Genomic DNA, 13616 nt, shown 5'->3' on the forward strand with positions numbered 1-13616 from the left:
ATCATCTATCTAATCTACCTACCCACCTATCTATCTTTTGAATCATCTTATAATTTATAGAAGAATAAGGAAATAGTAAAAAATAAGTTTATTAGAAATTATAATAAGAATTTAGATATAGCAAACTCAAATATTTATTCCATATTTTCCTGGATTTGAAGATACACACACATACTCACTTTGTGTGTGTGTGTGTTTGATGTGTGTATACATTCACACACACACACATATATAGGCTCATATGTATGTGTATCATCTTTATTGCATAATTGCAAAACATTTTCATTTTTAGATTTATAAATACCAAATAATCCAATGAATGTTTTTATTTCTATATCACCTATTTCTTCCCAGTTGCCTTGTTGCACACACCTGTCTTCAGCATTGTTATGGCAAATATATCAAGTATATTTTAGTGCATAAACATTATAAGAGATGAAAGAATAAAGTCACATGTCTTTTTAGCAAAATGGGATGATTAAGGTTCATGCATAATATTGTGTGACACAGTTCTTCCTGTTGAATAACTAACTGGATGAAAATACCATATTTCTTTTTGTCCTTAGAAATATATTCTTCACTCATTGATTCTTGCAAGCTTGTTTGAAGGGCAGCACAGCTACTTGTATTACCTTTATGAAATAATGATCTTCTCTACTAGGGAACACCATCTTCCTCTACCAAGCATTCAGGTTTGGGAGAGACAGACACCGAGGTGTGAGGAGGGCAGGCTGCACCCAGCTAGCCAGCCAGAGCAGCAGAATCAACCCTGGTAATCAGCGAGGTGACAATATCTCAATGAGACCATATCTCGCTCTCCCATGCAATGATCCCTGAGCTTGAGTAAATTCACTGAGAATACTGTCATCTGAAGACTCAAAGTATGAGATTTCATTTGTTTGATCAATTTTGCCATGGTCATTAGAGAGTTTTGCTATGGGTCTCTTTGCATTTATCTTTTGATTCATGTGATAGTTGCGAGATGTGTTTTTTTTGCCAATTTTCTTCTCTTTGCTATTAAGTAAAGAAAATGAAAAATTCTAAATCTTCAACTGTGTTCAAGAAAAGCTAAAACAAATACAAATCAACACCATACATTTATGTATTTGTATTTGAAAGATTTGTATTTAAAAGATGATGCAATGTTTTGGGTACCTCCTAGGAAAACTGAAGCATGTTGCAGATGCTGTCACAGTGATGATTTGTTTCACTCTTGCAGTATCCTCTAAGTGTTCCCATCATTGCTGTTTTCTTATATCTTGAAATGTTTCATGATAGAGAAAAAATATGATCATTAAGACCTCAAAATGTAGCTTAGATTTCTAAAATGGTCCAATGGACTCATATGATAATCACAAGACAGAATGAGTTTTATTCTACTTTTTAAAAAGTCAGTCAGTCTTCCCTAGTTCTTTAGAAGAACTCTAAGAAAGAATAAGAGTTATGAAATATAAATCTTTGCAAATAGATGGGACTGCTGAAAAAGGAAACCCGAAATATAAAGTGTATGCTTCTTTAAAGCTTACAGGGACCTCCCTGGTGGTCCAGTGGTTAAGACTCTGTGCTCCCAATGCAGGGGGCCCGGGCTCTATCCCTGGTCAGGGAACTGGATCCTGCATGCAGCAGCTAAAAGATCCTGCATGCCGCAGCTAAATGATCCCACACGTGGCAACGAAGATACCGTGTGCCACAACTAAGACCTGGGGCAGCCAAATAAATAAATAAATATTAAAAAAAAAAAAGAAGCTCACAACAAAAACCAATGTTTGTCTGACATCATAATTTCCTTTTTTTTTCTCCTAATATCTGGAGGCTTTGTTGGGGAAGAGATCAACCACGTATGTAGAGGTGAAATGGTCCTCTTTCCAGGGTGGCAGGTGTCATTAGCTCAGAGCCTGGGACCATGGTCCTATAAGAGCTGACATGGACCTCACCTCCTTATCTGCTTTCACCTAATGGAGTCCCTGATCCCCTTGTTTCTCTGTCTGTTGAATGCCTTTAGGCCTCTTTTCCTGACCTCCCAGGCTGGACTCCATGGACCACCTGAGTAATTCAGTCAACGACAGTCTCATTTCCCTTCAGTTCTGTCTTGAAGTGGTTGTCTGTCCAACAGGACCCTCATGACCCTCATCGTATCTTCACTGCACCCCCTCAGCTGTGGTCGGGCCCAGTGGGGAAGATCAAGTAGTCATGGATCTTGTTCCTTCCACTTTAGCCTGTGTTCTTATCAGCCCCTTTACTTGTCTTTGATTAATGATCTTCATTCCCCTCAGGGACCTCTCCACATCTGAAGATGCTTCTTCTCATCTCTCATCCTCCCACCTCTGCAGGGGGGCTTTCCTCCTAATTCCTGGAGAAACACAGGCCCTTAGGCACAGTTTTCCTCAACTTCTGCCATCCACAGACATGTCTTCTTTCATACCCATCCTGACCTCTTTCCCCGCTTCTCTTCTAGGCCAGCACCCTCCTGCCCTTGATCCTGCCTCTTTTGTATACTCTCTGACTTTGGCCATAGTTTTCTCCTCTTTTCTGTTTCTTTGATCCCTCTCTCTAGGGACTCCTTTATCATAGTCTATTAATACACTCTAGTTTCATCAATGTAAGAAAAAGTCATTATTTCCTATGTATCAGGCAGCAGACAAAAACACACCGGCTACTATTATTTTTTTTAATTGAAGTACAATTGATTTACAATATTGTGTTAGTTTCAGGTGTACAGCAGATTCTCTTCCATTATAGGTTATTACAAGATACTGAATATAGTTCCCTGTTCTATATGGTAGGTCCTTGTTGTTTTATCTATTTTATATATAGTAGGTGTGTATCTGTTAATCTCGAACTCCTAATTTATCCCCACCCTGCCCCGACTTTCTCCTTTGGTAGCCGTAAGTTTGTTTTCTATGTCTTTGAGTCTGTTTCTGTTTCGCAAATAAGTTCATTTGTATCATTTTTTAAGACTCCACATATAAGTGATATCATATGATATTTGTCTTTCTCTGTCTGACTTACTTCACTTAGTATGATAATCTCTAGGTCCATCCCTGTTGCTGCAAGTGGCATTATTTCATTCTTTTTATGGCTGAGTAATATTCCATTGTGTATATGTACCACATCTTCTTTATCCAATCATCTGTCAGTGGACACTTAGGTTGTTTCCATGTCTTGGCCACTGTAAATAGTGCTGCTATGAACATTGGGGTGCATGCATCTTTTCGAATCAGTTTTCATCTTTTCTGGATATATGCCCAGGAGTGGGAGTGCTAGATCATATGGTAACTCTATTTTCAGTTTTTTAAGAACTTCCATATCATTCCCCATAGTGGCTGCACCAATTTACATTCCCACCAACAGTATAGGAGGGTTCCCTTTTCTCCACACCCTCTCCAACATTTATTACTTGTAAACATTTTGATGGTGGCCATTCTGACTGGTGTGAGGTGATACCTGGTAGTTTTGATTGGCATTTCTCCAATAATTAACGATGTCGAGCACCTTTTCATGTGCCTGTTGGCCATCTGTATGTCTTCTTTGGAGAAATGTTTATTTCGTTCTTCTGCCCATTTTTTTGATTGGGTTGTTTGCTACACACCAGTTATTTTAACAGAAAGAATTTAACAGAGAGACTCGTTAACTAGGTAACTGAAAGGGTAAAGAGAACTCTAGGGCAGTGGTTCCCAACCTTTTTGGCACTAAGGACCGGTTTTGTGGAAGAAAATTTTTCCACAGACGGGGGTGGGGGTGGGGGATGGTTCAGGTGGTTATGTGAGTGATGCGGAGCAATGGGGAGCGGCCGATGAAGCTTCGCTCTCCCGCCTGCCACTCACCTCCTGCTGTGCGGCCTGGTTCCTAAAAGACCATGGACCCTGCAGCATGGGGGTTGGGGACCACTGCTCTAGGGTATAGGAAAGTAGCAATTTCAAGAACCAGCAGTTACCCCCACAGCTAACTTCCAAGGGGAGAGGTTGGAATTATCAGAAGGTTGGAGGAGGGGGACTGAGACTTAAGCCTCTGAGAAGGGGTGCTTCTTGCTGGTGCAGAGGTCTCAGAGCTGGTTCTGTGAGGTTGGAAAGACTGCACAGTGGATTCAACTGCCTTTGGGGAACAAAACCCAAGCTAGTTCAGATTCCTCCTGCAGGGCTTCTCAGTTGCGAATACATTGTTCCTTTGTGGGGAAACCGCCCTGCTGGGTGAAGAAATGAAGCTGGCATGACACTGCAGGGAAGCAGAAGCCAGGGGGAGGAGTAAGTTCCTCTTCTCTTCCGGTCTCCCTCCAGGGTCCCCATTGGCAGAGGTAACTGGGATTCAGCTGTAAAGTGGAGTCCCAGCTCCAACACCCCAAAGTGTGCACAGAAAAGTAGTTTTTTTTTTTTTTTTTTTAAAAACAGACCTTTTTTTTTTTTTAATTAATTTATTTATTTATGGCTGTGTTGGGTCTTCGTTTCCGTGCAAGGGCCTTCTCTAGTTCCGGCGAGCGGGGGCCACTCTTCATCGCGGTGCGCGGGCCTCTCACTGTCGCGGCCTCTCTTGTTGCGGAGCACAGGCTCCAGACGCGCAGGCTCAGTAGTTGTGGCTCATGGGCCCAGTTGCTCGGCGGCATGTGGGATCTTCCCAGACCAGGGCTCGAACCCGTGTCGCCTGCATTGGCAGGCAGATTCTCAACCGCTGCACCACCAGGGAAGCCCAGAAGAGTAGTTTTGAAGCCAACAGATACTAGCTTAATAACTGGTGCCCCTACTCTCCTCTCTTATTTCTTAATTATATATCCATATGTGAGTAGTTTTCATGCAACATCTGCTCTCTCTCAGCTCCTACTCATTTCCTCAAGCTTCTGCAATTTGGCTTTGTTATCATCATGCTACTGTACTTCTTGAAAAAGGCCTCCTAATGACCAAATCCTGTGGGCCTATTTCTGTGCTTGTTTCACGTGGCCTCCCTGAGTGAGGGGTATGACATTGTGGATCTGTCCTCCACTCGCTAGCTTCTGGGATTGCTCACATCCCTGTCTCTCTATGTACCTCTATGCTTGTTTCTTCTGCTTCTCTTTCTGGGGTCCCTTCCTTTGCTTTCCCCTTAAATGCCGATGCTCTCCAGGCTTTTGTCCTCAGCACCCACCCCACTCTTCTTATTGTGCATCCCCTGCCCCTAACCCTGGATATCTCATTCTGTTTCCTAGGTTTTTTTTTTTTTAATATTTATTTATTTATTTGGTTGCACCGGGTCTTAGTTGCGGCAGGTGGGCTCCTTTAGTTGCGGCTTGAGGGCTCCTTAGTTGTGGCTCATCGCCTCCTTAGTTGTGACTCGTCGCCTCCTTAGTTGTGGCATGCAAACTCTTAGTTGTGGCATGCATGTGGGATCTAGTTCCCTGACCAGGGTTCGAACCCAGGCCCCCTGCATTGGGAGTGTGGACTCTTTTTTTTTTTTAAATTTATTTGTTTATTTATTTATGGCTGTGTTGGGTCTTCGTTTCTGTGCGAGGGCTTTCTCTAGTTGCGGCAAGTGGGGACCACTCTTCATCGCGGTGCGCAGACCTCTCACTATCGCGGTCTCTCTTGTTGCGGAGCACAGGCTCCAGATGCGCAGGCTCAGTAATTGTGGCTCACGGGCCTAGCCGCTCCGCGGCATGTGGGATCTTCCCAGACCAGGACTCGAACCCGTGTCCCCTGCATTGGCAGGCAGATTCTCAACCACTGCACCACCAGGGAAGCCCGGGAGTGTGGACTCTTAACCACTGCGCCACCAGGGAAATCCCTGTTTGCTAGTTTTTATTATCATTATTCTTTAACAATTCATTTTGCAAACTACCTTTTTTTTTTTGGCCGCACCGCGTGGCATGAGGAATCTTAATTCCCCAACCAGGGAGCGAACCCTTGCCCCTTGCAGTGGAAGCGCGGAGTCTTAACCAACCACTGAACCTCCAGGGAAGTCCTGTTTCCTAGTTTTAACTAGTAGTTATATACAAGCTGACCTCCAAATCTTTATCTCGGTACTCCACAGTCCACTGGCCATCTCCACCAGGGTGTCTAACAGCCACAGCAAATTAAATATATCTAAAGGTGAGCTCATCATCTTATCATCTTCTCCTTCATATATACTTCTGTTTTCTTTCCCTTTGAAGATTTTTTTTAGGCCAATGAGAAAAATGTCCATATTTAAGTCCATTTTCTGTTCTAGGGTTTTTAATAGTTTTGTATTGTGAAGATTTGAATATACAGAAGTTAATGAAAAATTTCTTCAACAAAATTTTATGATTTCATAGGAATGTATATTTTATAAACAGTGCTTAATAGAGCATGTAATAGACTGTCACCAAATAATGTAATTACAAATTAATAGTACATCAGTGATTTTCTTAAGCACAACATGGTGCTATGCCTGTATTTCCTTTGAACTTTGATTTTTAGTTTTTATCTCACATCATGCCCAGTGTTTCATTTCTTGGCTTTCATGAAACCTAAGATGATATTGTTCTCCTTCAAGACTTTCATCACTTTCACAGCATCAGTCAACTCTTCCTTATTCCATACTGTGCAGCACTTTCTTCATTGCGAGAGATGACTCTTATGATTGAAAGAGGAAGGAAAGTCAAGACCTTATCAAAAAACTGTACTTTTAGTAGATTGTGCTAACGCAGATGTCACACAGCCCTGGGATTTGTGGTCCTTCAAGCACGTAGTTTCTAATCCACTTCAGCCAGCACCCCCCCACCCCCACTCCACCAGTGTAATGATATTAGCTGCTATTTATTCAACATTTATTGTGTGCCAGGAAAATCCCCGCCCAGGGTCAATATTTTATATACATTTTCCCTGATCCTGACAATAAACCTATGAGGTATTATAAGCCCCTTGATACAGATGAAGAAACTAAAGCTCAAAGAGTTTTTAATTAATTAATTAATTAATTGATTGATTTTAGTTTGTTTTTTTTTTCAGTCGCGCTGCGCGGCTTGTGGGATCTTAGTTCCCTGACCAGGGATCAAACCCGCACCCCCTGCAGTGGAAGCATGGAGTCTTAACCACTGGACCACCAGGGAAGTCCCCAAGGCTCAAAGAGTTTTTTTTTTTTTAAAAACAGATTGTTTTAACTGAACATATTTCTTTTTTTTTTTTAAATTTAATTAATTAATTTATTGACTGCGTTGGGTCTTCGCTGCTGTGTGCGGGCTTTCTCTAGTTGCGGCGAGCTGGGGCTACTCTTCAGTGTGGTGCGCGTACGCTTCTCATTGCAGTGGCTTCTCTTGTTGGGGACCACGGGCTCTAGGCGCACAGGCTTCAATAGTTGCGGCATGTGGGCTCAGTAGTTGTGGCACACAGGCTTAGTTGCTCTGCGGCATGTGGGATCTTCCTGGACCAGGGATCAAACCCGTGTCCCCTGCATTGGCAGGTGGATTCTTAACCACTTTGCCACCAGGGAAGTCCCATCAAAGAGTTTTAAAAAAAACTCACAGAGCCAAAAAAAGAGGCAGACGTGGAGTTGGCTCTGAAGCCTTCCTATGCTTTTGTGCTGCCTCTTGTCACAGCCCATGGGTGCTCTGGTGTGATATCTGTGATCTGCTTCAGGAATGCTCATGAGCACACTCCATCTGGCCAAGGACGCCTCTAGCATATTCTCACATATCATATCTGGTACGCCCCCTGCTCTGTTTCCACCCCAATGCTCCCTAGCAGTCTCCCATCCTCAGTCTTAGAGATGTGCATGCAGCTCTATCTTGTCACCTAGCACTGTGCTTCCTTCCTCCTTATAGCGCTGTTTATTTATTTCTGATGAGGGTATGCACTTCCCTCATGTATTCCATCCACAAGTCTTGTCTCCCCAAGTCTTGGAAATTCAACACTTACATTTTTTTTTTTTTCTGTTTGTTAAACAGCTTTATTGTGACAGCTTGCAAACAACTCAGTTATCACCGTTTTATGTACTCCTTCATCCAAAGCGGGTCTGCTTCCCTGAGGAAACCTGAGCTGCACTGAAAAAATCCTGGCCTGCCATTCCGTCTAGGACCAACACAATCATGACTCCCTGCATTGCAATGTTTACTCATTCAAGGGTCCAGTGGGTCCCGCAACACTTACATTTATTGAGCCCCATTATATGCTTTTCATTGTGCTGGGTGCTAGGGATAAGGCATCATACTTTCCCCTTTGAGTCACAATATCAGGTCCAGTCTGTTCACTGCTGTATCAATTTCTGGAGTCCTAAGTATTACATCTGGCCCCCTTAATTTTCTCTTGTGAATTACTGGGTACCTCTCACCTGTCATATTGTAGTTGACATCCTTTAGAATAACTACTCTCGCAGTTGTGCATAGTAAGGGATTTTAAAGATGTTAGATGAAATGATAAATGTTAAATGCTATTCATATTACTTCATAAATTGAATATATGTTCAATCAAAGTGTCAACTACAAATATATAAGCAACATCACTACTGTTTAATTGTGAATTCACCCAGCACGCACCCTCAGCCAAAGCCATTTATTTATACTATAGTAACCTCGTATTAGGAATCATATCTGTGTTCAAGGTAGATTAGTTAGGTCATATTTGGAATTTTTTTTAAAAAAGTTAATTTCCCTTTATTATTTATTCAGCATGTACCTATTGGAGACCTTCCTGTGCCAGAGTCTTTTCTAGGGCACAAGGATTTAGCAGGGAACAAAACAAAGTCCCTGATCTCACAGAAATCTCATTATGCATATGTATTTGTGTACCTGTTGCAAAAATATAGAAATTGCTGATAAGAAGGAAAGAAAGAAAGAAAGAAAGGGAAAGAAAGAAAGAGAGAGAGAGGGAGAGAAAGGGAAAGAAAGAAAGAAAGAGAGAGAGAGGGAGAGAAAGAGGGAGGGAAGGAGAGAGGGAGGGAGAGAGGGAGGAAGGAAGGAAGGAAGGCAGGAAGGAAGGAAGGAAGGGAGAGAGAAAACACACACAATTTTATCATCCAGGTTAATTTTTCAGTGTATGCTCTTCCTGACTTGTGTTCTATGCATATATAAACATTCCCTTTTCACACAAAAGTGGGATAACACTTGATTATTTTAATGTGACTATACATTGTAAATACCCTTTCATATCATTGAATAATCTACCTCCTTGTTTCTAATGGCTGCATGAGGTAATTGGAATCTATTTGATTAGAGTGTCTAGGTGGCCAAGAGCATTCAGTCCCTAATTGTGAGAGTGTCTTCACTTAAGTACATTCCATTTGTTTGAGGATGGTTCTCAGAATTTAGTGTGCATAAGACTTACCTTGGGAGCTTATTAATGATTCAGACACTTGGGCTCCACACTCAGAGACTCTAATTCAGAAGGTCATGAATCTTCATCTTAATAAGTCTCACTCACCAGCTAGGCGCTTAGGAGGTAGGTAGTCCCAGAGCCCTCTCTGAGAATCTTTGGTATGACTTATAGGAATAACATATACAGTCATAATTCCCTTCTCCTCTTCATGGGGGTCTTGGGAGTTAGGTTTCCCTCAAGGTAAGTTGGTTTAGGCTACACTAGATATTTAAGAGAATGAATCAGAGGGTTGGAATTGGGTTGGTAGGAGTCAGAGCTGGCGAATATACCACACCAAGTCTAAGGGACAGGGACAGGTTTGAAACCAGGACATCAAGCTGAAGGTCAGCAGACAGGAGTTCCTGGATCAGAATGGAAGCAGTGAGGGGGTTCTAGCCATGCCTATCAGATAATGTCAGGGGTGCTATTCTGTGCTGTCTTTGTGCTGTTGGGGGCTTGATCAATGGGCGGGTCAGCTTGGCTTAAAGGTATAGGGTCAAGGGCAATGAAGGTTTGCAAAAGGCCTTGACATATATTGTCCATAGGTCAGACAGAAATGGTCTGACTCTCAGAGCCGAATGAAATTAACTTGAACCATCTCAGCACTAAATCTTGGGCAGCAGAAATTCCAAGCCTCCTGGGTGATCTCTGTGTATTCCTGAAGCTCCTATTCTTGTGACGGCCTCCTACCTGTATTGGCTTTCTGCTTCCTTGACATGGATAATTCAGCCTCTTTTTAGATTTCTACCAAAAAACCACCCACACAAGCATCTGTGTTTTTTTTAGATTTGGGGGTCCTGGGAAGGGGTACATCACACCTCACACAGCCTTCCACCTGTGGACTCCTCCCTCTTCTTTTCCTCTTCCCTCTTGGAAAAACCCAAATTTGTCTTTCCATGACTAGAAGTTTGTCAGTCATCTTTTATCACTTATAAGCACCCTCTGGGTCTTGCCTTCCACCCTGAACTTATGTCAAGACATTTTTCTCAGCAGCTCCACTTCAAAGAGATATTTTGTTATTATAATAACAACACATTCCTGTGCCTGTACCCACCCAGAGGGTGGGATGGGGAGGGGTATTCATTTCTAGATCTAAGGTTACCTGATTAGCAAGCTGCAGGCTCAGCAAGCTGCAGGCTGGGAGTTGGTAGCTAGTCCTCAGTCTACAGCCCTGGTCATTAACAAATGAATAACCATCTCTTAGCACTGTACAACTCCACTGATGGAAGTCAAGTTATTTTTGTAGTTTCTATCTTGGTCTTTCCTTCCATACGGGAGTTTTCTTCATTTTTCAGCAGGTGGCTGGCAGGGGGACTCCTCTAGGTAATGATTTTTGAAACACTTGCCCTCCAGAGCTGGCTGTGATCATGAACAGTATTACAGATGCTGAAATGAACACAAAGCCTGTAGTGGATACCACCCTTCCTATCAGGGAGATTTTATAGATGAGAGCCACATTCTAAGAACTATTTATTCACATGTTACAACATTGCTGAAATTCAGATGTGTTTTAAAATTGAAAGGCACATTTAATATAGTGCTCCCCCATCCCCCCAACAAAAATGCTGCTTTTTAATCGATGATGCCTCTTACAACCCACAATATCTTAGAATAAAGGGAATGCAGTAGGAACACCTATCCAAAAAGGATCTGGGTTTCAGAACCGTGCAGCACTCTCCGCCTTACAACCTCAGTTACAGATGAATGGAAGGTGAGAATTTCCTGTCCATTGGCAATTCCAAGAAGGAACACACAATGTCACCTCTTCCTGTCAGCCCAGGGTCAGGGCAGTGAAGTGAGAGGTCCTTTCCACGTTCCCTGTTGCCTAATGATGGATCTACTCGGGACATTGCAGTCAGTTACCACGAGGTGGCGCACAAGCCCCAGGCATGAAGTTTTGAGGCCCACATGCCTCCCAGACGTGGTTCTTTCCGGATGGCCATTAAGAAGCTGCTGACTTGCTCTATTACGTGGGTGAGCAGGCAGAGCTGGTGAAGGCAACGACTCCGTGGAGCAGCTGGAGGAGGGTTTAGGCAGCATGAATAGGGAGAGAAGTTAGGATTCATTCATTAGAGTAACAATATCTATTGAATGAATGCCTACAATTGCCTAGATGGATATGGGTAGAGAATATAAGATAGGCACAGTCCTCACCCCCGTAGAATTTGTGGTCTAGTAGAGTTAGCATAACTAGTGTACTTCAGTGGAAAGAGCAAGGACATTTGGTTGTTACGGACTTAATTCATATGCTGCAGCCCCAGCACCCAGTATCTAAGAATGTGATTATATTTGGAGATGGGGTCTTTAAAGAGGTGTGATATGGTGATTTGTAATAAACATGTATTTGGTTTTCATCCCCATTTGGGGCACAGAGCTGCTAAAATGCTTGGAATGTCCCAAGTGCTGAGAGCCAGAATGGTGTCTTTTGTTAGGTTGATGAGGTGACTTTTGAAAAGCACCTAAAGATGGGGGCTGGCTACCAGGAGAACCGGCCACCTGATTAGAAGGTTGAACCTTTCAGTCCATCCCCAGACCTCTGAGAGGGGAAAGAGGCTGGAGGTTGAATCAGTCACCGTTGACCAATGATTTAATCAGTCATACTTTCATCAAAACCCAAAAAGGACAGGGCTGGGAAAGCTTCCAATTGGTGAACATGTGCAGATTCCCAGAGTGTGTTGTGCCTGGAGAGGGCATGGAATCTCTGCACCCTTTCCCTACACCTTGCCTTATGCATATTTTCCACCTGGCTGTTCCTGAGTTATATCCTTTTGTAATAAACCGGTCATCTAGTGAGTAAATGGGTTTCCTGAGTTCTGAGCCACTCTAGCAAATTAATTGAACACAAGGAGGAGGTTGGGGGAACCTCTAATTTGTAGCCAGTCGGTCGGAAGTACAGGTAACAACCTGGGCTTGCAACTGGTGTCTGTAGTGTAGCTATATCTCATCTCCTGTTTGTTTCCCAGCCAAACTTCTGGAAAGAGCATCCAGGTTTGAAAATATCTTCTTCATAAAATACTAAATTCTCATAGTTATGCTTGGATATGTTCCTGAACTTTTTATTATGTTCCACTGACCTTTCTCTCTCATTTTATTTACCACTATTATTGCAGTATTTTAATTACTTCAGCTTATGATAATTTTAATATATAATAATATGATATAGTATAATAACACTATGTATACTACTATATATACTACATAATAATATTATATAGTATAATAACAATATAGTATATAGTAAGCCCTCTTATTGACATTCTTTCCCACATTTTCCTGCCTACCCTTGCCTCTATATTTTCTGATAAATATTAAATCACTTTTTTTTTAAAATCACTTTTATATAGTTCTAAAAGTATATTATTTTATACAGTTCCTGTTCAAGGTATAAACTCATAAGGGAATAGTTGGCATCTTTTAACAGTGAGCCCTCCCATACAAGAACAAGACACATCTTCGTGTATTGGAGTTTATGTCCTTTAGGCCACTTCTGTATCTCAGACACATTTCACATTAATTACTCCTAAGTGCATCATGTTGTTGTTATTATAAAGTTGGTGGGCTGTTTTGGTATGCTTATTCTATAACTACATGTTACTAAACTTTGTATATCTAATGGTTTTCAGTCCATTCCCTTAAATTTTCTAGGTAGAAATCTTAACATATATAAGTTAAGGTATATGTTAATATCAATATAATGTTCCATTATATATTGATAATATATATCTATACATATGGTGTGTGTATATATATTTATAGACACATATACACACCATATATCTATTGTGTTATGGTATCATATATTTGTTGTGATATCTTAAATAATGATCATTTTGCCTCTTCCTTTCTAATTCATGTACTTAATTTCTCTCTTTTCTGATCTCCCTGCATTGGTGCAAACCCCTTGGTTCTATGTCAGTTCCTCAGACAGGCTTTCTCTTACCCTCTTTCTGATCTGAATTGTTCTCCTTGTTCTTCTATTTTACGGCATCTGCTCTTTTCCTGCATAGCTATTCTTACGCTTTATAATTTTGATGCCAATCCTCACTAGGCTGTAAGCTGCAAGGCTATTCCATCATTGTGTAGACTGTGCCTTGCCATTGCCTATCACATAATAAGTGCTTTGTAAATACTTATGGAATGAAGGAAATTTCCTTACTTTAATGACATGCTATGTTTCACTGTTAAGCATGATGCCAGCTGTGATTTTACATAAAATTTTCCCTGCACTATTTTAAGAAAAATAAATAACATGAATAAAAAAAACCAAATCTCCATAGAGATGATCACACAGTTTTTCTCTTCTGCCAAGTTCTAGGATGAGGTGTACGAATGGGTTTCCCTTCA

The sequence above is a fragment of the Balaenoptera acutorostrata genome, chromosome 1 (genome assembly GCF_949987535.1).
Source record: "Balaenoptera acutorostrata chromosome 1, mBalAcu1.1, whole genome shotgun sequence".
In the NCBI taxonomy this organism is placed as follows: Eukaryota; Metazoa; Chordata; class Mammalia; order Artiodactyla; family Balaenopteridae; genus Balaenoptera; species Balaenoptera acutorostrata.